Genomic DNA, 23321 nt, shown 5'->3' on the forward strand with positions numbered 1-23321 from the left:
AAATTCTCCAGAATCATCCCCCCTTTCCAACTCTGGAACAGCAAACGGGCAACCGAAGCCAGGTGGTTTTGAAACTGAAACAGTTCATATTTATTCATTTATTCATTAGCATCAAACGACGAACGATTGCCGATGGGATGAAAATAGGAAAGTCCGGAGAAGTTTACAGAAAATTTATGAAGGCTGCCACAGAGACACACGAACTTACATTCTGCATCATCTGGTCATTCGACGTGCTCACCATGCATCGTAACAGTGTAGCAATTAATTTTGGCAGGTGTGTTCTATAAATAATTTCTTCAATATCAGTGAATGAAGTGTTGTTAAATGAACATTAAAAATTTATTTAAAAAAACGATGAATTATCGACAACTGCAATCAGAATTCAATTTCAGCTGATTTAAAAAAAAGTCAAAAACATTTAAAGTAAGATACAAAACTTGAACCTTACAATTTAGATTTCCAGTTGAGTTGACAAAATATACCAAGACAACAAGAAATTTGAAAAAAAAGAATCATGATATTATGATATTCAGTAATATAAACACAGATTACCGAAGTTTCAAAAAAAATCTGTCAAACAAGCTGGAAGGAACGTCAAAAGGGATCATAATTAGAGGAAAAGGTTAATGACTTTACATGCCCTGATGAGAGGTATAAATTTAAACGGTGTGGTTTCGAGAACACCAACCATCCCGAAGTCAATCGCCCCATCAATCAATCCATTCATCGGAAGGTTCTCTAAATTTATCCCGCCAATAAAATCTGCGGATCCGTATCGTTAGTTGGTCTAGGAAGATTCCAGGAATGATGAAATAATCTTAAACTTACGCTTGAACCAGCTCAGCTCAGCTCAGCGCCCACAAAGACCCATTTTCCGATCGCTAACGAGCACTTTTATCCCCGGAGCTCTGTTTCTCTCTCCTATTTTGTAGGTAAGGGCTTTATGCTTTACCCGGGAATGGAAGGCGGCCTCTCAGTCAGTCTTACTAGGTTCATTAGAAACCAAAACTAGTGCCATACTGCAAGGATTGGCGATGTTCAGACCCGGTTTCAACTTATTGCAGAGCGTAGGTTATCTAAAAGTGATCGAAAAGAGAAATTCAAAATTTTAAAAAGTCTTCTAGTGATTTAAATAAAATTGACAATTTCCGAAAATTCTTGCGAAAGTTTCAAAATAAGCTGTCTTTTCTCAGCTACAGTGCTCTAAGGCCAACTACTTCATTGAATCCCGATTGAGATACCACGGTTTTCGATTCCCAGGAACGAACCCCGAGAACGTGATTTCGTTTCAATCAACCGGGCATGGGACAAAAACCCAACGATGGCCCCAGCTACAAATCATCCATGCATGTGGTGCCCTATAAATTCAGCCCTCGGAATCTATCGATGGAATGAATAATGAGCCACGGTTGGTTTTTCAAGTCGGTTCTGTGCTTTAGATTTAACCCGCACTCTCGTCCATTCACCAGAAACATCAACCTTCCATGGTCCATGAGCCTGATGATGCATGGTCCCGATTGATTGTGTCCCAGTTGGTACCGATGTTTTGATGAATTTCGAAAGAAGGATAACATCGAGGATGCAATAGGCAAAACGAGGGACACAAATAGAACATGTTTTGACAAATTGCCTGGATGAAGTCCTCTGATTGAAGTCAATCATTGAATTATCTTAAAATTTTGACAATTTTCATAATTTTTTAAAAATTTAGACATTTTTGACAATTTTGACAATTTAGACATTTTCAACAATTTTAAAAATTTTGAAAATTTTGAAAATTTTGAAAATTTTGACAATTTTGAAAATTTTGAAAATTTTGAAAATTTTGAAAATTTTGAAAATTTTGGAAATTTTGAAAATTTTGAAAATTTTAACAATTGTAAAAAATTTGAAAATTTTGAAAATTTTAAAAATTTTTGAAAATTTTAAAAATTTTGAAAATTTTGAAAATTTTGAATGTTTTTTTTTTTATTTATTTATTAAGGACTTTTTTATCATTCAGGTCAATGCAAATTTTCACAATTACAAGATACATTCATATTTTCTGATACAGGTTAATTGTTTTAAGATATTCAATCACTTTCTGCGCCATTTCCGTATCATCGGCCAGTGCTTCTTGAAGATTTCCTGGAATGCCATGATTTGTTCGGTGTTCATCTAGTTGATCACAGTTGACGATGATGTGTTTGACTGTCATGGGTTCGTTACATCTGGGGCATAGTGGCCGGTCTATTTTATCCAACAGGTACCCATGCGTGAGCTGGGTATGCCCGATCCGGAGGCGAGCTAAAATCACGTCGTCCCTTCGATTGCCTAGAAACGCTGCTTTGAAAGGTAGTATGGTGTTTTTCACTTCTCGCAATTTGTTGTTTAAATTCGTGTGCCACTGCAGCTGCCATCTCTTCGTGATTTGAAGTTTAACGATTTTTCGGACTTCTGAAAAGTCAACGCTTTGTTCTGTATCCTCTGGTAGCTCCAATGCCTTTTTGGCTTCCGTGTCTGCTTTTTCGTTTCCGGGTATTCCGATATGACTGGGAATCCAACAAAAAACCACTTCGGCTCCCAAATCAGCAATCTGATTAAGTAGCATTTGAACGCAGTCTTTCCATTTGGATTTGATCTTGCACTTTTCCAGGTTGGTCACTGCGCTCATTGAATCAGTGCAAATAAGATAGGCTTGCGGAACTTGTTGTTCAACTACCCACGAAAGTGCTTCCTTTATTGCTTCGCTTTCCGCTGTGAATATGCTGCAGATATTGTTCAGCCTTCTTTGTGTCACGAAGCCTTGGCTTACTATGCCATATCCGCATTTGGAAATTTGTTTGGAGCCGTCCGTATAGATTGCCCTATGGATACGGTGGTTTTTGTGGCGAAGTTCGTTAAACAGGTTTCTGAGTTCACTTGGTGTTGCTCCTTGAGAAAGTTTGCTATGAAGACTTTTGTCAATGCGTGGTCTAATTCGCTGCCATGGGGGACATACTGCAATTTTGAAGACAGTTGTTCTTGGTAACTGTATCTCTAATTCATTCATCGTGCTTTGACCTCTGTTCCGAAAGGAGTTTGGTTCGGTCATGGGTCTTTCTCCCCACCTTTCATCAGAACTATCTGCGTCATCACGAAGGCTGCTGCTATTACTGCTAAGGCTGTTATCAGTAATGTTATCGTCTGTTACGGTACTCACTGCTCCAATGTGAAGCTCCATGTGAGTGCCAGCTAATCGTTGAGCTGTGTAGAGCACTGTTCGCTGGTCAATGAACATTTTCAAGCGAGGAATTCCAGTTTCAGCATGTAGGCTTTCGATTGGACTTGTTTTAAAGGCCCCAATTATCGCTCGGAGTCCTGCGTTGTGTACGGTTTCTAATGACTGGAGAACTTTGCTATCCAAAGCCGATAGAATAGGAGCAGAGTATAGTAATTTTTCTAATACTGTTGCACGGTACAAATTTAGCAGTGTGCTCCGGTCTCCGCCCCACGTCCTGGCAGCTATACTGCGGATAAAAAGCACTCGTTGTTGGCATGCTGCTTTTACCTCTTCAGCATGGATTCGGTACTTGAGATGTTGGTCAAGAGTGACTCCCAAGCACTTGTAGCTATTTTTACGGGGCACCGTGATCCCGTTCATTACCAGCCTGCCTTGGTTTGGCGGTTTTTTTCTTTCGAGGACTGCGGAAGATGACAGTTGCGCTTTTTTCCGCCGATATTCTGAATCCAGTTTGTGTTTTCCAAAGTTCCAGTTGGTTCAAGGCTACCTGTAGCTTATTTTCGGTATCTTCAGCATCCTCTCCCGTTGTAATTAGAATCACGTCATCGGCGTAAATCAAGCATTGTACATTTGATGGTAGGTGGCTGGTAATGGTATTTATTGCCATAAGGAATAGCGTAACGCTTAGAACCGATCCTTGACACAGGTTAGTTTCCATAGTTTTGCTGCTCGAAACCTTTCCATTCAGCGAAACTTGAAATGTTCTTTTGTACAGCATTTGTTGGAGAAATTTCAGCATTTTTCCGCCAATATCGTAGCTGGCTAACTGCTGCAAACAAAGCCTACGCCACGTTGTATCGTACGCTTTGCTGATGTCTAGGAATGCCACTTGAGCAATTTGATTTTTGCTAAAGGCTTGGCGAATGATTTCTTCCAGAGTGCAGAGGTGGCCCGTGATGCTTCTTCCTTTCCGAAACGCGTATTGATGTTTGTATAAAAGACCTCGAGTTTCCAGCAGGTGAATAAGGCGATTGTTAATCATCCTCTCAAACACTTTTCCCATGCAACTGTTGAGGTAGATTAGGCGATAGTTCAGAGGGTCAGAGCGCTGTCCTTTGCCTTTGAAGATGGGTACAACTAGTGAGTTAGTCCATTCTTCCGGATAGACAGATGTGTCCCACAGCCTGTTGTCCTGCCCTGGTGAGGAGCCCTTCAGCCCTTCAAGTGCCTCATCTAGTTCATATTGGCTGAATACCCTGTTGTGTGGACCTGGGTCGGCAGAAATTTGCAACGGTTCAGATTCCACCAGACGTTTGTGGTTTAGGAACGCTTCATCATAACTATGCTGGACACTTTCTGAAATGCGTCGCCTAGTAGTTCGCATATGGACGTGAGCTCTGTTGCTATTTTTCCATCGTACAAGATGGAGCTTATTTGGGTACTTCGGTTTTTTCCTTGTACTTTCCTATAGCTTTCCCACATTTCCTTTAGAGGGGTCTGTGAGGAAAATCGCTCTGCAAACTTTTGCCAGCTTTTCCTTTTGGATTTAACTATGGCCTCTTTGGCAGACTGATGTGCGTTTTGAAAAGCCTCCTTTAGCTGTTCTGGGTCGGATCTGTTGGCCTTTAACTGCCGCAATGCCTTTCTTCTGGCTTTGACGAGATCGTTAATTTCTGAATTCCACCATGGAACGCACTTTTTTCGTTGGGTCCCTTTCGTCTTAGGGATTGAAATCTCCGCCGCCTCTAACATGGCTTTGGTTAGCTTTTCAGCTTGTAAGGATACGTTTTCATCCCTAACAAAGTTAAGTACTACCTGGTATAACAGCCAGTTCGCGTCTTTGATTTTCCACCTCACTCTGCTATTTTGCTGTACTGCATTTCCAGGGAATAAAATATTGATCGGGAAATGGTCACTACTGTAAACGTCAGGCAGGACACTCCATTCTAGTTGTCCGGCTAGTTCCTCTGAGCACAATGCCAGGTCTATGCACGAAAAACTTCCATGACGCTGGTCGACGTAGGTGGGTTCTCCACTATTTAACATCACTAGATTGTTTTCCTCCATAAATTCAGCTACCATTCACCACGCGTACTAACGTGGTCTGAGCCCCACAAAGGGTGGTGGGCGTTGAGGTCCCCGACCAGCAGGATGGGTTTCTGGATCTGGTTGATTAGGTCTGTTAATTGTGTGCGGTCGATATTCTCACTTGGAGGCAGATAAATATTTAGAACATTCACATTGAATGGAGCTCCTAATTTTATGGCTGCCGCTTCCAATGCAGTTTCGAGCTCTATCTCTTCGCTGTCAATCATATCCTTTGCGGCTATGACTACTCCTCCTGATGCTCGGCGTCCGGTTAATCGTGGTCGATGGAGTATTTTATATCCAGAAACGCGGGGGTGGTTTTGAGGTTTACACATTGATTCTTGGAGACAAATCACACTTGGTTGATGCTCTTGAATTAAAATATCCAATTCTGCTTTCTTGGGCATTAACCCTTGGATGTTCCAAGAGATAATTGGGAGGTTGGGTGAAGGACATCTACCAGAACTGGCAGAGTGATGAGTAGGCTGACGGAACACAGGTTGAGGGATGGCGTCCCCGCTCCCGCTCCCGCTTCCTCGATCGTCTTCTCCTGTATTCAGAAGGGGGGGGGGCTACTATTCTTTCACCGGTGCCGTTAGTTCCAATATCGATATTACAAATTCCGTGGTCGTGTCCATGATCGAGTGCAGGGTCGTTTATCATCGTATTACTTTTTGACTTGCTGGCCATTTTTATTTTTCGAAGGTCGACCTCTCCGTTTTACAGTTGATTCTTGTTGGGATTGGCTCTCGAATGCATCATCGGATTCCATGGAAAATGGTAGCGAGTTTTTTGAGCTCAGCTTTTGCTTTTTGAGGGTTGGAGTCTCATCCACTGTTATGGGGGTTGCTCTAGCTGTGGAAGACCTTTGAACCTGTTCATGTTCCGTTTCCATTTCTATCTCAGATTCGCTTTCTGAGATTTCAAGATGCTCTTCAGCGGTTTTGAGTTTGGCTTCCATGATGTTAAATTCTTTGGCAATAATACGGAGATTTTCAACTTCTTTCGGAGCCTTGAAATTTCGTCGTTTTCAGTCGATGGAGATTTCTTTTTAAGATCACCAAGTTCTTTTGTCAATTTGGCAATCTGGATATCTTTTTCTTGGTCTCTACGCAGTGTTTCGAGACGTTGTTGCGCACCACAGACGTTGGCGTAGGAATTTTCCGCATGTTTATGCACGTACTTCTTCCTTGCTTCGCCAAAAGTAATTCCGCTGTCAACTTTGGTCTTGACAATTTCCTCTTCTTTTCGATATATCGGGCAGTTCCTTGAAATTGGCGAATGGCTGCCTTTGCAATTTTTGCAGAAAGGTTCTGCTTGACATGGATCTTCGTTTTCCAGTTCATGTTGCTTGGAACAGTTTCGGCACGTTGGTTCACTGTCATATTTATCCTATGTCCGTAGGCGCAACATCGATAGCAAACCAATGGAGATGGATAAAAGAGACGGGTTCGACAGTTAATAATTCCAACACGTGTTTCTCTTGGGATTACGGTTCCAGAGATGCTCAGTGCGATAGTTTTGATATTGACTCTGGACTTGTTTTCCATTCGCGTTATCCGGCGAACTTTAAGGACTCCTTGAGAAGCGAGTTCTTCTTGAAGTTCTTCTTCTTTTAGATCACAGGCTTCCTTACAGCTTATTAGGTCCGTGGAAATTTTATAATTTATTAATTTTTAAAGTGAAAATTATCGAAGAATCTTGACAAAACACTTTTATCAGAGTGCCTGAATATGTGTTGTATTAGGAAGAGTTCTTTTTCATACCCTGAGTCGTGTAACTGTGCTGTTTTTCGAAACCAGTCTACAGGGCACGGGGGCTTAAAAACGGAATTCTCTCAGTTCCATGGATGGTTTTTCAATCTTCTGACGGAATAAAGAATGGCGATTTGGCGTTTAGAAGTGCAAATATTTTCAATCATTTTGAAAAATATAAAGTTTGTTTTGATCTGTGCTAGTCCAATTAAAGTTTTTGATGAGGGCAGATTTGAAATTCCGCATCGAACTTTCAGGAATCGAAAAAAATAAAAGATCACAACTGAATTGTAGCTGGCTGGCGTTCTTTTTCAGTGTAAAAATTTAAAAAGCAGTTGCTAAATAGAACATGAGTGCACGTTTTAAAATGAAATTGAACATAATTTAGTGCAAATTCCAGAGCTGATTCATGTTGCCATAAGAGAGTAAAATTTTGTCGTTCCTGCTGCATGTAATGTGATTTCCCCATGCATGTTTTTCGGTTGCAAACTTTGCTGATTTCTGGCTTGCTATTACATTTCTTGAGTTGTTGCCTAATTGAGTTCCTGGAAAATGAAGAATTGGCTATAAAATCGCCGAAGAGCTGACGCCATGATTTCATGTGCTCGAGATGCATATGAAGTGTTTCACAGTTTTGTAACACTCTTGTGGAAGCAACGCTGAGCTGCTGCGCAAAGATAAGTATCCTAATATTTTTTAACTCGTGCAGTGAAGTCTTTTGAAAGGTTATTTTATAAATTAATCAAGACTTACAATTTTAAAAAGATTATAAAACAAATTTTGTTATGTCGAAACTTACATTTCCTCTTTAAATGAATAAATAATCTTATATGCATAAGCGAAGCAATACATTATAGATTATAATTTTTATGTGTTAAAAAACTAAAATATTGTTGTTGGAAAACTTTAAACGTGATCTCATTATTCAATTTCAATCATTAGAGTAATTAAAAAAAACCTTTCGAGTTGTAAACAGACCTCGAAAGGTTTTCTGTTCTACTAATATTTTTCGATACTCTTTTTAATTTCAAGAGCGAGTACAGGCGCTTTATCCTTGGTCGATGACCAGAAATGATTGTGCACTGAAATCCAAAACAGTTCATCTTAGAAAACTTAAATCTTAGAATATTCTAATCATTTTCTATAATTCATCCAATTTGTCAAAATGCTTCTGTTCAGGTTTTGTGATTTCTGTGTACAAAATAAATCATTTCCAGCCGCTGAAGAATGGTCCCTGTGATTGTTGAATTTAATTGACACTAAGTACGGTTTCTTCATCAAGGAGCATTTTTCTTAGCATGCTTCCAACGATACTGCCTTTGAAACGTATGGTACTGGTGGTCCACGTTTCTTCCTGTTCCTCTGTTCCAGATGTCTCTGCGTTCTCTGCTCCATGGTAGGCCCAACCAGTTTATGTTTTCGATTACTTTAATGTTTTTATGTTAAAATAATTGAAAACATGAAGAAAGACAAGAAGAATAATAAAACACTTTTACTATTCTTTGGGACTCAGACATAAGTTCTGGCTATGGAAGTACGATCAGTGATTAGTGATTAGTGACAGGCTTCCTTACAGCTTATTACACAACGGCTCACATTGAACACAGGATGGGGAATGATCCGAATTTTTGTACCGTCGATCAGTTCGCTCATTTTAGTAAGTTTTGGTGCTAGCTTCGAACTGCGTGTTTTGATAACGTATTTCGTCGCATTCTGTTCGGTTCGGCTTCAATCTTTTCAATGGACTGGTCCAAAGATTTGCTGATGACGAATGGATTTTTAGGCAACGGATGTTTTTCGTCAGCTGGGCATAGGGATAAGATGATAAGCTTTCCAAAATTCCCTGACCTATCCAAGTACTCCGGCAAGGTCCTGTCGTTTTTATCGGGCGGGTCGCCTGTTGTGGCTACCCCCGGGGAAGTATCTGGTGCAGCCATGGTGGCTGCGTGGTGATAGGCTTCTGTTCTAGAACTGTCGATCAAGAACTCTTCGCAGAAATATCGAGTCGAGAAATGCGTTCTCACCGTAGAGAGTAACGTCTACCCTTTAACCTTTAACCGGGTTAAAATATTTTTATCAATATTTGGATGAATGTGGCGTTTTGCACAACTTTCTCCTGCAGGTAGTTCGATGGAGACTCGTGGTGTTTTATGTATCCAATAACAACGTAGAGCTTCCACTACTTGACAGCAGATGTCTCACCAGCGACAAAGAGACGTTGCTGTTGATGGAGCTTTTTCGCTCGCAACTAGAAGGCTAGAAATGTAGCCAAGCAAGCTTAACTTGCACACAATGATGCATGTAGCTGCTGTCTAGTTGGCTTGTGTTTTGCTAACCACTTTGCACTGAAATATCTAGACGAGCGGAACGAATTGTTTTCGATATTGTCTTTAATAACGCACTTTATGAGAAACCTCCACTTCTATCTAGCACTACGCGTACCGTTTACCGATATCGAAGTGAACTTAGACGCGGCGAAAACGATTTTCACACGGAATTTGTCTATTAAAACCAGACCGAAAAAACTTTGTTGTTTTCGATACCATAGATACAAACAGATCTGTGTGTTTTGACAATTTTGACAATTTTGACAATTTTGACAATTTTTAAAATTTTGACGATTTGGACAATTTAGACAATTTTGACAATTTTAACAATTTTGACAATTTTACAATTTTGACAATTTTGAGTTTTGACAAACTTGACGATTTTGACAAAATCTGACAACTTTGACGAAAACTGACTGGTGTCAAATTAAGCAGTGATTCAATTAACCAAAACTTTCAATACTGATAAATTCATGAAGCTTGATCACTTGTCAAAGTTAACGTCTTCTCGAAGGAAGACGTTTGACTTGCTTGACGTGCTGTCATTTCCAGCTCCACATTTACGAGTCTGGCATCAAGAATGAAAAGATTTCAACGTCAAATGGGCTCGAAGACGAAACGAAAGATTCTTGCTGCTGCTGCTGCTGCTGCTGCTGTTAAGGAAAAAGTTTGATTAAAAAACTTCATAAGAAAAGGCATCGGAACCTGGGATGATGGGAAGTTAGTAAGTAATAAGTTCCTTTTTAAGAGTTGTTGAAATCTCAATGAAATTACCCATGAGTACAACGAGAATGATTGACAGGTTTAATGTCCGCAACAATTTAGCAGGCGAGTTTTAGTCTGTTTAAAACGTGAGAGGAAAATAATTACTAGTTTGGAAAGAAATTAAATGATTGAACACGGAAGTCCTTTCAAAATATGACAAATTCTGTACAGGCTATAAATAGAAGGCAAATATGAAAAAATGAACGTAACGTCATAGCTCAAAGCTCAAGCTGGCGCTAAAATTGTGGGCGATGAAGACATAAATAGAATCTCTATGCAAAAAGGTGCATTTTTTTCCATTGCAGAAGCATTTTTTCCCATGAGAACTGAAAGTTTGTCATCGATTTGGACGAAAACGATGGAAAATTTCTCCACAATCGGATAGAACGACAGTGCCAACTTTCATTTCTATTTTCGGATTTCCGATGATCGAAAATCGTACAAACGGGCAGCAAAATTTGCATGTCAACGGGTTGTTGGCAGGATGCTCGAGCTCTAGAATGCACTTCCGGAAATAAACCCATTCCGTCATCATGTACCTACGAGTAGATTTCTGAAAATTTAAATACATGAATCCTCGTCGTGCCGGATGTGCATTTTCTTCCATGAGGGTTGACAATAAATCATCGCTCTCGGTGCAGGTGTCGTCAAGCATTTGCTTCAAAACTGATCTCACTGAGAAAACAATTTCCACATGGAAATCCGCGTGATTGATGGTCGATTTTATTGAATGCCGGATTTGCCAAACCGTTGTTGAATGGAATTGTTTTGTAGAATTGTTTATTTATTGCGCGATTCGCATTCGACCGATGTACATTTGTCAATTTTGATTTGAGTTATTGCCGATTAAAGAACGATCAAAAAAGTTAATGAACCACAAATCAAACTTTATTGGTTATTATTTTGTTCGGTTTATTGTGCAGTTGAACAGCTGTTTTTCTAAAATAAGGTAACAAATACAATGGAATGAATTAGGATAAAAAATACCAAATTTCTCTCTTTCTCTCTTTCTCTCTTTCTCTCTTTCCCTCTTTCTCTCTTTCTCTCTTTCTCTATTTCTCTCTTTTTCTCTTCCTCTCTTCCTCTCTTTCTCTCTTTCTCTCTTTCTCTCTTTCTCATTTTCTCTCTTTCGCTCTTCCAAATTGTCAAAATTGTCAAAATTGTCAAAATTGTCAAAGTTGTCAAAATTGTCAAAATTGTCAAAATTGTCAAAATTGTCAAAATTGTCAAAATTGTCAAAATTGTCTAAATTGTCAAAATTGTCAAAATTGTCAAAATTGTCAAAATTGTCAAAATTGTCAAAATTGTCAAAATTGTCAAAATTGTCAAAATTGTCAAAATTGTCAAAATTGTCAAAATTGTCAAAATTGTCAAAATTGTCAAAATTGTCAAAATTGTCAAAATTGTCAAAATTGTCAAAATTGTCAAAATTGTCAAAATTGTCAAAATTGTCAAAATTGTCAAAATTGTCAAAATTGTCAAAATTGCCAAAATTGCCAAAATTGTCAAAATTGTCAAAATTGTCAAAATTGTCAAAATTGTCAAAATTGTCAAAATTGTCAAAATTGTCAAAATTATCAAAATTTTCAAAATTGTCAAAATTTTCAAAATTGTCAAAATTGTCAAAATTGTCAAAATTGTCAAAATTGTCAAAATTGTCAAAATTGTCAAAATTGTCAAAATTGTCAAAATTGTCAAAATTGTCAAAATTGTCAAAATTGTCAAAATTGTCAAAATTGTCAAAATTGTCAAAATTTTCAAAATTGTCAAAATTGTCAAAATTGTCAAAATTGTCAAAATTGTCAAAATTGTCAAAATTGTAAAAATTGTCAAAATTGTCAAAATTGTCAAAATTGTCAAAATTGTCAAAATTGTCAAAATTGTCAAAATTGTCAAAATTGTCAAAATTGTCAAAATTGTCAAAATTGTCAAAATTGTCAAAATTGTCAAAATTGTCAAAATTGTCAAAATTGTCAAAATTGTCAAAATTGTCAAAATTGTCAAAATTGTCAAAATTGTCAAAATTGTCAAAATTGTCAAAATTGTCAAAATTGTCAAAATTGTCAAAATTGTCAAAATTGTCAAAATTGTCAAAATTGTCAAAATTGTCAAAATTGTCAAAATTGTCAAAATTGTCAAAATTGTCAAAATTGTCAAAATTGTCAAAATTGTCAAAATTGTCAAAATTGTCAAAATTGTCAAAATTGTCAAAATTGTCAAAATTGTCAAATTGTCAAAATTGTCAAAATTGTCAAAATTGTCAAAATTGTCAAAATTGTCAAAATTGTCAAAATTGTCAAAATTGTCAAAATTGTCAAAATTGTCAAAATTGTCAAAATTGTCAAAATTGTCAAAATTGTCAAAATTGTCAAAATTGTCAAAATTGTCAAAATTGTCAAAATTGTCAAAATTGTCAAAATTGTCAAAATTGTCAAAATTGTCAAAATTGTCAAAATTGTCAAAATTGTCAAAATTGTCAAAATTGTCAAAATTGTCAAAATTGTCAAAATTGTCAAAATTGTCAAAATTGTCAAAATTGTCAAAATTGTCAAAATTGTCAAAATTGTCAAAATTGTCAAAATTGTCAAAATTGTCAAAATTGTCAAAAAAGTCAAAATAGTCAAAATTGTCAAAATTGTCAAAATTGTCAAAATTGTCAAAATTGTCAAAATTGTCAAAATTGTCAAATCAACAAGATTAGGAAAAATATCTGTCAAAAAATTTAAAATATGACATAATAGTAACAATATACAATAAATAAACATTAAAAGCACAAAAAACTGACAACATATGATAAAACTATGAAAAGATTGTGACAAATGTGGTAAAAATGGCATGAATTTGACAATCAAAAAAACTCTTACAAAAATATGTCAAAAAAATTACAATTATTTATTGATTTGCATGGGCCTTTCGTCTCCCGACATAACCCGATGAAAAACATTCCTCCAATTCACTCGTTGATGACAAAATGATGACTAATACGACAGTAAAATCACAAAAATTTAACAAAATATGACAAAAATCCGAAAAAAATATGAAAAATATTTTACGAAAATAGTCATAGTTTGTTCACTTTTTTGTTATTTTTTCATCATATTTTGTGATATTTTTGTCATATTTCTGTCATTTTGTTGTAAAATTTTGTCATGTTTGTCATTTTTTATTAGTTATCATAGTTGGTCTATTTTTATCATGTTGTTATCAAAATTTTAAAACAGTTTTTTTTCGAGTTTTGTTATTATTGTAATTTTTTTGAAATTATTTTGTCAATTTTTTTTATATTTTTGACAGATTTTATTGTCAAGTTTCTGCCATCTGCAATATTTTTATTTATTCATTTATTTATTTATTTTTCATATTTTGGTCATGGCTTAGTCATTTTATTGTCAAATTTATCAATTTTTTGCATTATCTTTATCGTATTTTTATCATTGTTTTGTCATATTTTTATCACTTTTGTCATATTTTTCTCATGTTTTCCTTAAAGTTTCGGAAAATTTTTGTCAAAAGATTGCCACGTTTCTTCCAAATTTTTCATCATTTTGTTATATTTTTGTCATAGTTTTCTTTGATTTTGTTTCATGCGATTTTAAGTCATTTACGATATTTCAAAATTGAGTGGAAACTGCCATATTGGATTTCAAATCGTTAATTGGAGAAGAGTGGGGTCCCGAGCAGACTTTTATGGCAAAATTATAGCAAATTTTGCTATCACGCCCTGAGAGCCCAACTTGCTCTCATTTTGCTTGACATAAGGTGGTACACAGCAAAAATGAGAGCACAAATTTCCATACTTGGTTAGCAAAGTGATGCCTAATTTTGCTAAAACTGAGAGCTTAACTACACCTCGTTTTTCAAGAGCTTGGAGAGCATAATGATGCCAGTATAAGGTATCATATAATTTTCGGTAATAGCAAAATTTGACATCAATATGCCCTCAAAATTTTCGGAAAATGAAAGCAGAACGAGGTTTAGTTAAGGCTCCCATAAAAGCAAAATTTGGCATTACTGTGCTATACTTTCAATTAATATTTCACTTTCAATTTGCTGTGCTCTACATTACGTCAACTAGAATGTGAGTAAAATTGGCTTTCGAAGGCGTGATAGCAAAATTTAATGTCATTTTGCTTTAAATTGCCTAAAGTTATGCAACCCCGTGCAGACTTTTATGACAACATTATACCTAATATATTTAAAAACAGGAGGCTCATCAAGGTACCAAAAAACTTTCAGTAAAACCAAAATTTGACACCTTTACCACCTTACGGAAACAAATACACCGAATTTCACTAACAAGGCATGAAAGCAAAAGCACTAGTGCACAAACAATAATCAAATGGCTTACCAGCAGTTTATTAACATAGAGCAGATGATTTTGTGATGCAACGTTTAAAGCTTATATAAGTACTTGATGCTGGTATGGATTTGCTTAATTGTGTTTGTATATTGGTTGACACTGGTCGCAGCAAAATCGCCTTCACTTATGCAACGTGTAAACTGAATGCTGAAGTTTGATTGCAATACAAAAATCGGTATCAAATTTTGAATACGGCGAATGCGCCAAGACCTTTGTTTTGAGAAAAACGCATTCCAAGTTTCAGAAAATAAAATCAATTTCCTATTTAGCTGCGTACGATCATTTTCCTAAAGAAGTCGCTAAAATGCTTTCAAATTGGTTAAATTTCAACACCCGATCGATAAATATAGCTTTTCCGTACTAATTACCACAAAAAATTAATAAATATAACTGTGGGCCCTTTTACCACAGACTGGTGCTCTCATTTTGTTCATTCGCCAAATTGGAGTGCCCTTTTGAATTGCAGAATGACTATTCGCCTTTTGGATCACTCATTAAAGAAGCAATATTCAAGCAAATTTCGGCTTGAACACGGGTCCAAATGATCACGTTAACACATTAGCACATTCAACGATCTTATAAATACTGATTTGTGCATCTCCTCGTCCTGGAATTTTGTTTTTCGAAAACTTCAATGCCCTTTTTCCATCTCGAAATAACTATTGGCCCTTTTGTTCGCGACGAAATTTTGAGGGGAAATGGGCGAATGAACTGTGGGATTACACACTCATAAAAAAAGCTATTCGCCTTATTTAAAAAATTAAATTTAACTTCACTAAAATAAGAAAAATTGAAAGGAGATCATATTTTCGGATGTCAAATGAATAGTTTAACGCATTTATGTGATTATCTGGATTTGTTTACAGTTGGCGCATTCGCCGTATTCAAAATTCGATACCGAAATATATTTTAAAGCAGAGAAAAAATCATTGCTTGTTCGTTTTTTCTATTTGTGTTGCCCTGCGAGAAGGCAGTGTAAGTATAAAAGTTATATTATGAAAATCGCCTACAACTATGCAACTAACGCAGGGTTGCTAGTGATTTTCGTTTTGGAATTCCATAGTTTTTCCTGATTTTTTTCCGGTTAAAAAAAGTGTTTTCCGGTTTTTATTTTCAATATACAATCTAAGTGAATATCCAAAAATTTCATACCAAGCCTTTAAATTTCTAAAAAATGTTTCCCAAAAACTTTGAATTCTTTTTAACACTTAGAATTATCGCGTTTAATTCACAGGTTTTCATAAATTTTAAGACGAATCCAACGAAATTACCATCTATTCAATGTTTTTCTCCACAATTTCAACAATTTTGCAAAAAAAGTCCGGTTATTTCAGAATATTAGTGGTTTTGGGGTCTTTTAGAGCCACTATAAAGATTTCAGTTTTTCAAAAATTTGCACAGAGTTGTAGAAAAAAATAGGTATAGACTGCATGTAAAACATCGAAATATAATATCAAATCAGCTTGCCAACTTGAATGGGATTCGTCTCACAAAACTTAAAAATTTGATAATTAAATTATCAAATTGCAGGTATTCCCGGTTCTCCAGCAACCCTGAACTAACGCTACTCACATACATGAAGCATTGTATAGCAGTATGACAGTTGTATACTCAAGGCGATATTCATATCATAAAAAATAAGAATTTGACTTATGAAAATCGCCTTCAGTTATGCAACTGCCAGAACTCGCCTACATGGTAGTGTCAAATCACAGTAGAACAGTTTCATCTCTGAAGGCTATATTCATTTTATAATTTCTAGTGCAAATGAAAACCACAGGAAGACAATTTTAAGAATATTTGCGTCTTAGTTTTTTTTAACTCGATTGAATTTAACTTTTAAAAGAGCTTAACTAAAATGGGATGGATAATCCCAGGAGGTTTATAATCCCGAAAAATAAAAATAAAAAGTAGGTCCTTAACGAAAGTAGCTTAACTTACAATTAAATCCGGGTGAAAATACGTACAGCATTTCATGTTCGTTTCCAATACAGAGCAACGGTCTAAAAGTTCGATCGGCATATTGTATCTTCACACCGTTTCTCAAAGAAGTTCTTCTGAATTACCGGGATGACCAGAGTCACGTAGCTTTGTCCTTCCACAAAGATTTCGACGAAAGGCATGGAAGTAAACATCAAATAATCGGAATCCGGAATTTTCCCGGTCACCTTCTTCTGGACTTGAAAGTAGCTTTGTCCATAGATCGATAACGTCATCCTCGGCTTTTTCCAACTGCTGAACTTGGTTTGCTTTGACTCGCTGGACACTTTGTCTCCCTTTGTGATCCATTTTCTATCCGCTGAAGTAACTAAAAAGACGCAATCGTCGTTTTGCGTTGACTGTGTAAAAATATAAGGGGAGATTGAAGCTAAAAAATTTAGAATTATTTTGCTTTCTAACCAACCCTGGTTTTTTTTGCTGCTCCGATTCCAGGTCGAGCCGAGTTTTCTGGGCGCTCCTCGATTACTTCCCGAAATGATCCGTCAACGGGAAGCGGGTGATATTAATCAACTAAGAACTTTTTCTTTTTAAACCTTCGATAACCGATCGCGATAAATTTTCTCGTGCGCGCGAATCTGGAAACACGCTTAAAAATATCTCACCATAACAAATACCACACTGTTCCTCACTTGAACTTAAATGTAATAACAATTTGACTAGGAAATGTTTTAATCACATAAAATAAGTTTTAACCAGGGCCGCACTTAATAGTATGAAAATGAAAAAAAGTTATTTGAAGAAAATTATTTTATTTTATTTTTAAGAAGTGGAATTAAACGAAAATTTACACAAGTCTAGGTCAAAGTTATTCCAATCCAGTTTTAAAAAAATATTACAAACTGGTATGTACTACTTTTTAAAACTTAATCTGTATTTATACCACTTTTTATTTTTGTTTTGTTTTTGTGTATATAATCAAAATTTATATTTAATGTTCATTTTAATTTAATCAAATTGAGTATTTATAACGTTCGCTATTTTAATGAACAAACAACCACCAAATTTTATTAGAAAGCTTCTAAAAGCCAGAAAATGATTTTATTTTCAAAGATGTGATTTCAAATTAGTATTTAATGTTTATATGTGTTGGCCAACTTTTGTTGCATTTTATTTTAAATGCAAAAATTTATTCTGATAATTTTTTACACGCGTACAACATAGGTATCTACCATTTTTTTAAACAAAAAAAAAATCAAATCATGGTTTTAGACTACCAAAAAAGACGTTTACACAAAAAAAAATACCATTTCAATTTGTTTTGTGGTGTAGATGACGCACATAAATTTACATGAGCTGCGTTTAGTAATTAAAGTAAATGAAAGTAAACCCAAATGCAAATTTTTAAAATGCAAAAACTGTTGTGAATTGTGAAAAATATCATTTATTTACATTTTGATAACTTGAATAAGTCTTATATCTTTTTATTTTCAGAGAAACCATTTTCGTCATGTTTATCTAATGTTTGTGTATGTTTTCTTTTCTAATAAAATTTATCGTTCTACTGAAAAATATGGACAGCAAACAAAAAATGTAATTGGAACACGGTACTCTATCGTATATAAAGATATTGCTGGCAGCAATTTGTGTGGCTGTGGCCAAGGTTACCACGACATCGAGCATATTGTTTGGTCATGTAAGGTCCACGTGGCCGCTAGAGCGAATTTAATAGATTTTCTTCGGGCCGAGGAAAACCACCCTGCACTTCAGTAAGAGATGCACTAGCTACGACAGACATTGATCGAAAGAAACCATGATCATTTCATTTTCATACTTCCCTAACTATTTTCTGTTCTTTTCAATAAGTGACGATCTAGACCTCTAAGCAAACAATTGTAAACATACAAAACGAGTTTGGCTTCTTAAACCCTCAAGGTATGAGCTGTTTCAAATAAGTTATGCCCAATTTTGCATTTGTTGTCGGTTGAAGATATGCGTCAAATGTAATCTTTCCATAATGGAAGGCACAACACCAAATTATGCTATTATTGTGTTATCAAAAGCTCAATTTTGGCTCAGTTTGCTATCATTTTAAATTTTAACTTCATACTATCTCTTTCATTGAAAATTGGATTTCGTGCAATGTTTTGCAGTCGTAGTTATCCGTACAAAGATTGACTGAAAAGCGGTTAGTGTGTAAAACTCCGACAGATTTTACACTGATTTGACATGTCGCACAAATGTACGAGTGCACACAAATGTCGCAGTCATGAGTGCGCAGTCCAATCTAGTGCGCTGCGATTAATATGTATTTTTTTTTTTTTCAAAATTGAATATAATTTTTGGATACCTGAATGATGTCTAGTTTTGCTCTCAAAATAAATGCTACATCACATTTTGCTTGCACTTTGCTGTTGATCCCTTATTTTGGTCTCACCTTGCTATCAATTAAATATTTTTGAAACCTCAGCTATGCCTTATTTTGCCATCGTAAAAAATTCAACAGCAAATGATGCTCTCATTTTGCTATCTACACCTCAATTTAGTATCACTTTGCTATCGATTTTGGCATCAAAGTCTGCTCGGGCGTAACTTTAAAAAAAAAATCCCTCAGAAAACTTTTTCAAAAAAGCAATTCTTGACACATTCTTTAGGGTGGCATACAAATGAGTCATATCATATTTAGGAAACCGACCATACGCATTTTGTCGATTGGCCCAAAAAAAACCTGATCTGTGCCAAATTTCAGATCAATCGGACTTGAATTAGGGGTGCATCAGAGCACCTTAAGTTTTGATTTGCATATCCTCAAAAATCATCAAAGGGGTAAGAAATTTGAAAAAAAAATTGAAAAAACGGAAATTCAATTTAGCAGCCAAATTGCTTAAAATGCACAGAATGTCGAAATCTAGTGTTATCGTATAAAAAATTACAAAATGACCTTAGGATTTCAAAAATCACCAAAGGGGGGACCAAAGAAATCTGAAAAATCTAAATTTTAATTTTGAGGCCTAATGAATAAAAAAATACTTGAAAAGTCGAGATCTGGTGTTATCTTAAAATAAAAACAACCGAAAATCGGCTTTCTGGAGCTTGGCCGTTTTCCGGAAAACCGGCCCAAAATGTCAGTTTTTTAAGATAACACCAAATCTTGACGTTTTATGCATTTCTAAGTCATTTAGCATCAAAATGAAAAATTTGATTTTTCCAATTTCCTGTGGTTTCCCCTTTGGTGATCTTTGAAATCTTAAGGTTTGCAGTTCTTAAGTCGATTTTAGAGGGTTTTTTTGTTCTCGAGATAATAACAAATTTTACCGTTTTTTGCATTATTAAGTAATTTGGCATCAAAATATAAAAAATCGATTTTCCCGATAACCTTTGGCGATTTTTGAGGGTAAACTAATCGAAACTTCGAGCGCTTTGCGGCATCCCTAAATCAAATCCGATTGAGCTGAAATTTGGCCCAAATCAGTTTTTTGGGCCCATCCATAAAATGTTTATGATTTGTTTTTCGAAATTCGATCATGAAATTTTCCCATTAAAACATTGCCACCCTAAAATCCATTCAATCTCACCAAAAGCATGTTAAATAAACACCTAATAGGGATTAAGCGTTTAAACGAATTAATTTCCTTTCTACAACACCGAAAGTCGTTTAAGATTGTAGTTGAAATTTTACCGTCATGTTCAACGATTGTCAATGGTTTTCATTTTTCAACATAATCAAAAGATGACGTTAGCTTACAGTGTTTTTCTAACGATAAAATTAAAATATGCCGAAATTCGTGGCCTGACGATAGATTCGTTAGGCATTAAACGTTTGAAAGTAAAGTGAAAAAAATATTAATTCGTGCACACCTAGTCCACTTCTCGGAGCGCTTTTCGAATCATGAGCTAGAAGGTAATTGCATGCTTTGCATAATCTGATTAAACTCTCTCGCCCGGCAAAGTGTTGGAGGGTAGGTCTTATTCTATATATTCTTTCTGTATGAAGCAGGTTGGTTAATCACCAGTTGCTTGAGCCTCTCACCGGATCATGGCGAACGATGGCGGTGTGATAAAATTTCCGGACCAGGGCTCAAGTTTATCCGATGTTAGCAGCCAGAATCTAGCTTGGATCCACATCCGGTGTTCGTCCGAGGTGTTCTACTGGAGGCTTGTTTGAATTTTTTCTTACCAATTATGGAAGCCTAAAAGACACACACACACACAAACAGTTAAAACTAAACTTGAGCCCGCTTTCCGGAAACGAGTTTTTCAAAATCCTTATTTTGAACACAATGGATTGAAGTGAAAAGTGGAGACTGAAGTGATTTCATTTGAGGAATTAGTTGAACCTTCAAAATTAAATAAACTAACTTAAATTTCTAGGAACGAAAAAATTAATTACAAAATTGACACCTCAATCGAGCAGCTATTTTCAACCGACCCACAAACCATTTTGTGCTGCAAATATTTCATTCTAAAAAATGCTATAAACACTCCGTTAAAAAGCACGAAACAGTTACCTACGAGTTGTGGCATAAGTATCCACCCGGTCTGGAAAAAAAACAACACAGTCAGTCGAAAACCGAAAACGACTTCCCCCTGGTCTTCTTAATTAATTTATGACTGCAATCAGAGCCGGATTCCAGCCGTTTCGAATGAGCAAACAGCACGAGGAATGGATAGGACTCTGCTAGCTTTCTTTCCTACTGCTCCTTCCGAAAAAAAAAACTAATAGATAAATAATAGAAAGTTATAACTGCATGGTTTTGGCAAAAGTTTGCTCAGGGGAAGATTTTCTGTGGATCTTCTAGGCTTTGTGAGATTTATCTGAGGGTAAAAAGGTAATATACACCACATGTTGGCTCAACAACTGGATTTGAAGAGAGGCCAGCAAGGACTTAGATTTACGATTTGGTTTGGTTTCTTTTCTGGGAAGGTGAAAAAAAGACTCCCGGTGAAAACTCTTCAAATTTGAGGTGAGACGAAAACCAGTATTGAATCTGAGGTAGATCGAATAGTTTATGCAAATTCAAACATAACTTCGATTTGCATTTGACCATTGGATTTTAAACTGATTCATCATTCATCCATCGATTCGATTTTCTCAATCCCACCTAGGTTGGAGTACAGAAAACCTTTTGAAGGAATCCTCAAAAACAGACTTTTCCCCCGAAACAAAAAAGCTTCTCTAACGTTCATCTTTTTTTGCCCCAAATCGCCGACCGATGGGGTTTAGCTTCATCAGATAGCGATACTTGATCTGTGCGTTCCAATTTGTTCGGCCCAAGGCAGAATCAAGAAGACACTCGCTTCAAGGGCTATCGAGATAAGCTTACTGAATACGTATGTATGAACCTAGTTGAATATTCATCAAACGTAGGGCAATGTGTGGCATTCCACAATATGGGTGCAACGAAAGTCCGACCGGAAATTGAGTCCCTGAATTGATATTAATTTTTGGCTTATTTGTATTTTTTTTAAATAAGAATAAAATTTCATTTAACACTTAATCCTCATCCGTCCTCGAAATTTTTAGCCGTTACCTTCCCTGGAGTCAATTTGATACTCCTGACTAGAACCAATATATATCTCTTGTTTATCAGCCGATTTTTGCTTAATTTATATGGTTCAACCTCGTGATGTAACTCTGATATGTTTCTCAGATAATGTTCAGCTACAATGCTCAGAAAAAAAATCACTTAAAGTGTACCAAAAAGCTGAAGTTAGAAACTATACGTTGCACATAAGGGAAATTTTTTTTTATTTTTCTAAATCATGATCACAAAAAATGTTCAAAAAGTGGTGTAAAAACCGTACTTTTCAATCAATAAACCGTCAAAAATGTTTTAAGTCACATCAGATAAATTTTAAAAAGAAGATTGTAAAGTTGACATAATGTGGCACATTATGGCATTTTTAGACTATCAAAATACGAAACACAAAGTTTTGCGAATTCTAGAAAGCCTGAGCCTTTAGGGTGCGTCCATAAAAAAGTAATGATGCAAAATTAAAGTTATCAAGTTTTCAAAAACTCACTGTTGTTTGTCCACGCTTCAAGGCTCTTTCTCGAACAGAGAGACTCCAAACCATTCGGCAACTGGGATCGTGTACCAATTGCCTGCGCACAGGCCATGGAACGGAGCCATGCGGCGCGGGGAAATGTAAGCGGTGCAACCAATGTCACCACACGCTTCTGCACGACAGCCTGGTGCCAACTCAGGTGCACCTGTCTTTCGGAACGGTGAACCATGTCGCGGCGGACCACTTCTCATCCGTAATTCTCGCTACAGCCGTCATTTGGATCAAGAGCGCCACCGGAGAACGCGTCCCAGCTCGAGCCCTTCTGGATTCCGGTTCACAGGTATCTTTTGTTACGGCCAGTCTCGTGGAACGACTGCAATCGCGAACCTGTCGCATCGACATTCCTCTGAAAGGAATCTCCGGAATGGCAACCAAGCTGCGCAAGGCCGCTTCGCTCACGTCCCGACACTCCAGCTTCGAGGCAACCATCGAGTGTGCTATTTTGGAAACAATTTCTGGCCGCTTACCGAATCAAATATGCGACGTAAGCGGTTGGGGATTGGAACCAGGGCTGCCACTTGCGGACGAAAATTTCCATACTCCAGCGAACATCGACCTGCTTATCGGGGCCGGAGTCTTTTACAAGCTTCTGGAATGCAACCGAATTCCACTTGGACCGTTCAAGCCGGTCCTCCAACAAACCGTATTGGGTTGGGTGGTGGCCGGTGAGTGTTACACCGGAAGGCCGGAAAACCCAACCGCACTCAGTCTGATTACTACGTTACCATCCGATGAAACACCGTTCTCGTTAAATCAGCTGGTCGCACGGTTCTGGGCACTAGAGACCTTAGTTCCACAGCCAATCCTCTCCGATA

The sequence above is a fragment of the Uranotaenia lowii genome, chromosome 1, assembly GCF_029784155.1.
Source record: "Uranotaenia lowii strain MFRU-FL chromosome 1, ASM2978415v1, whole genome shotgun sequence".
Lineage (NCBI taxonomy): Eukaryota > Metazoa > Arthropoda > Insecta > Diptera > Culicidae > Uranotaenia > Uranotaenia lowii.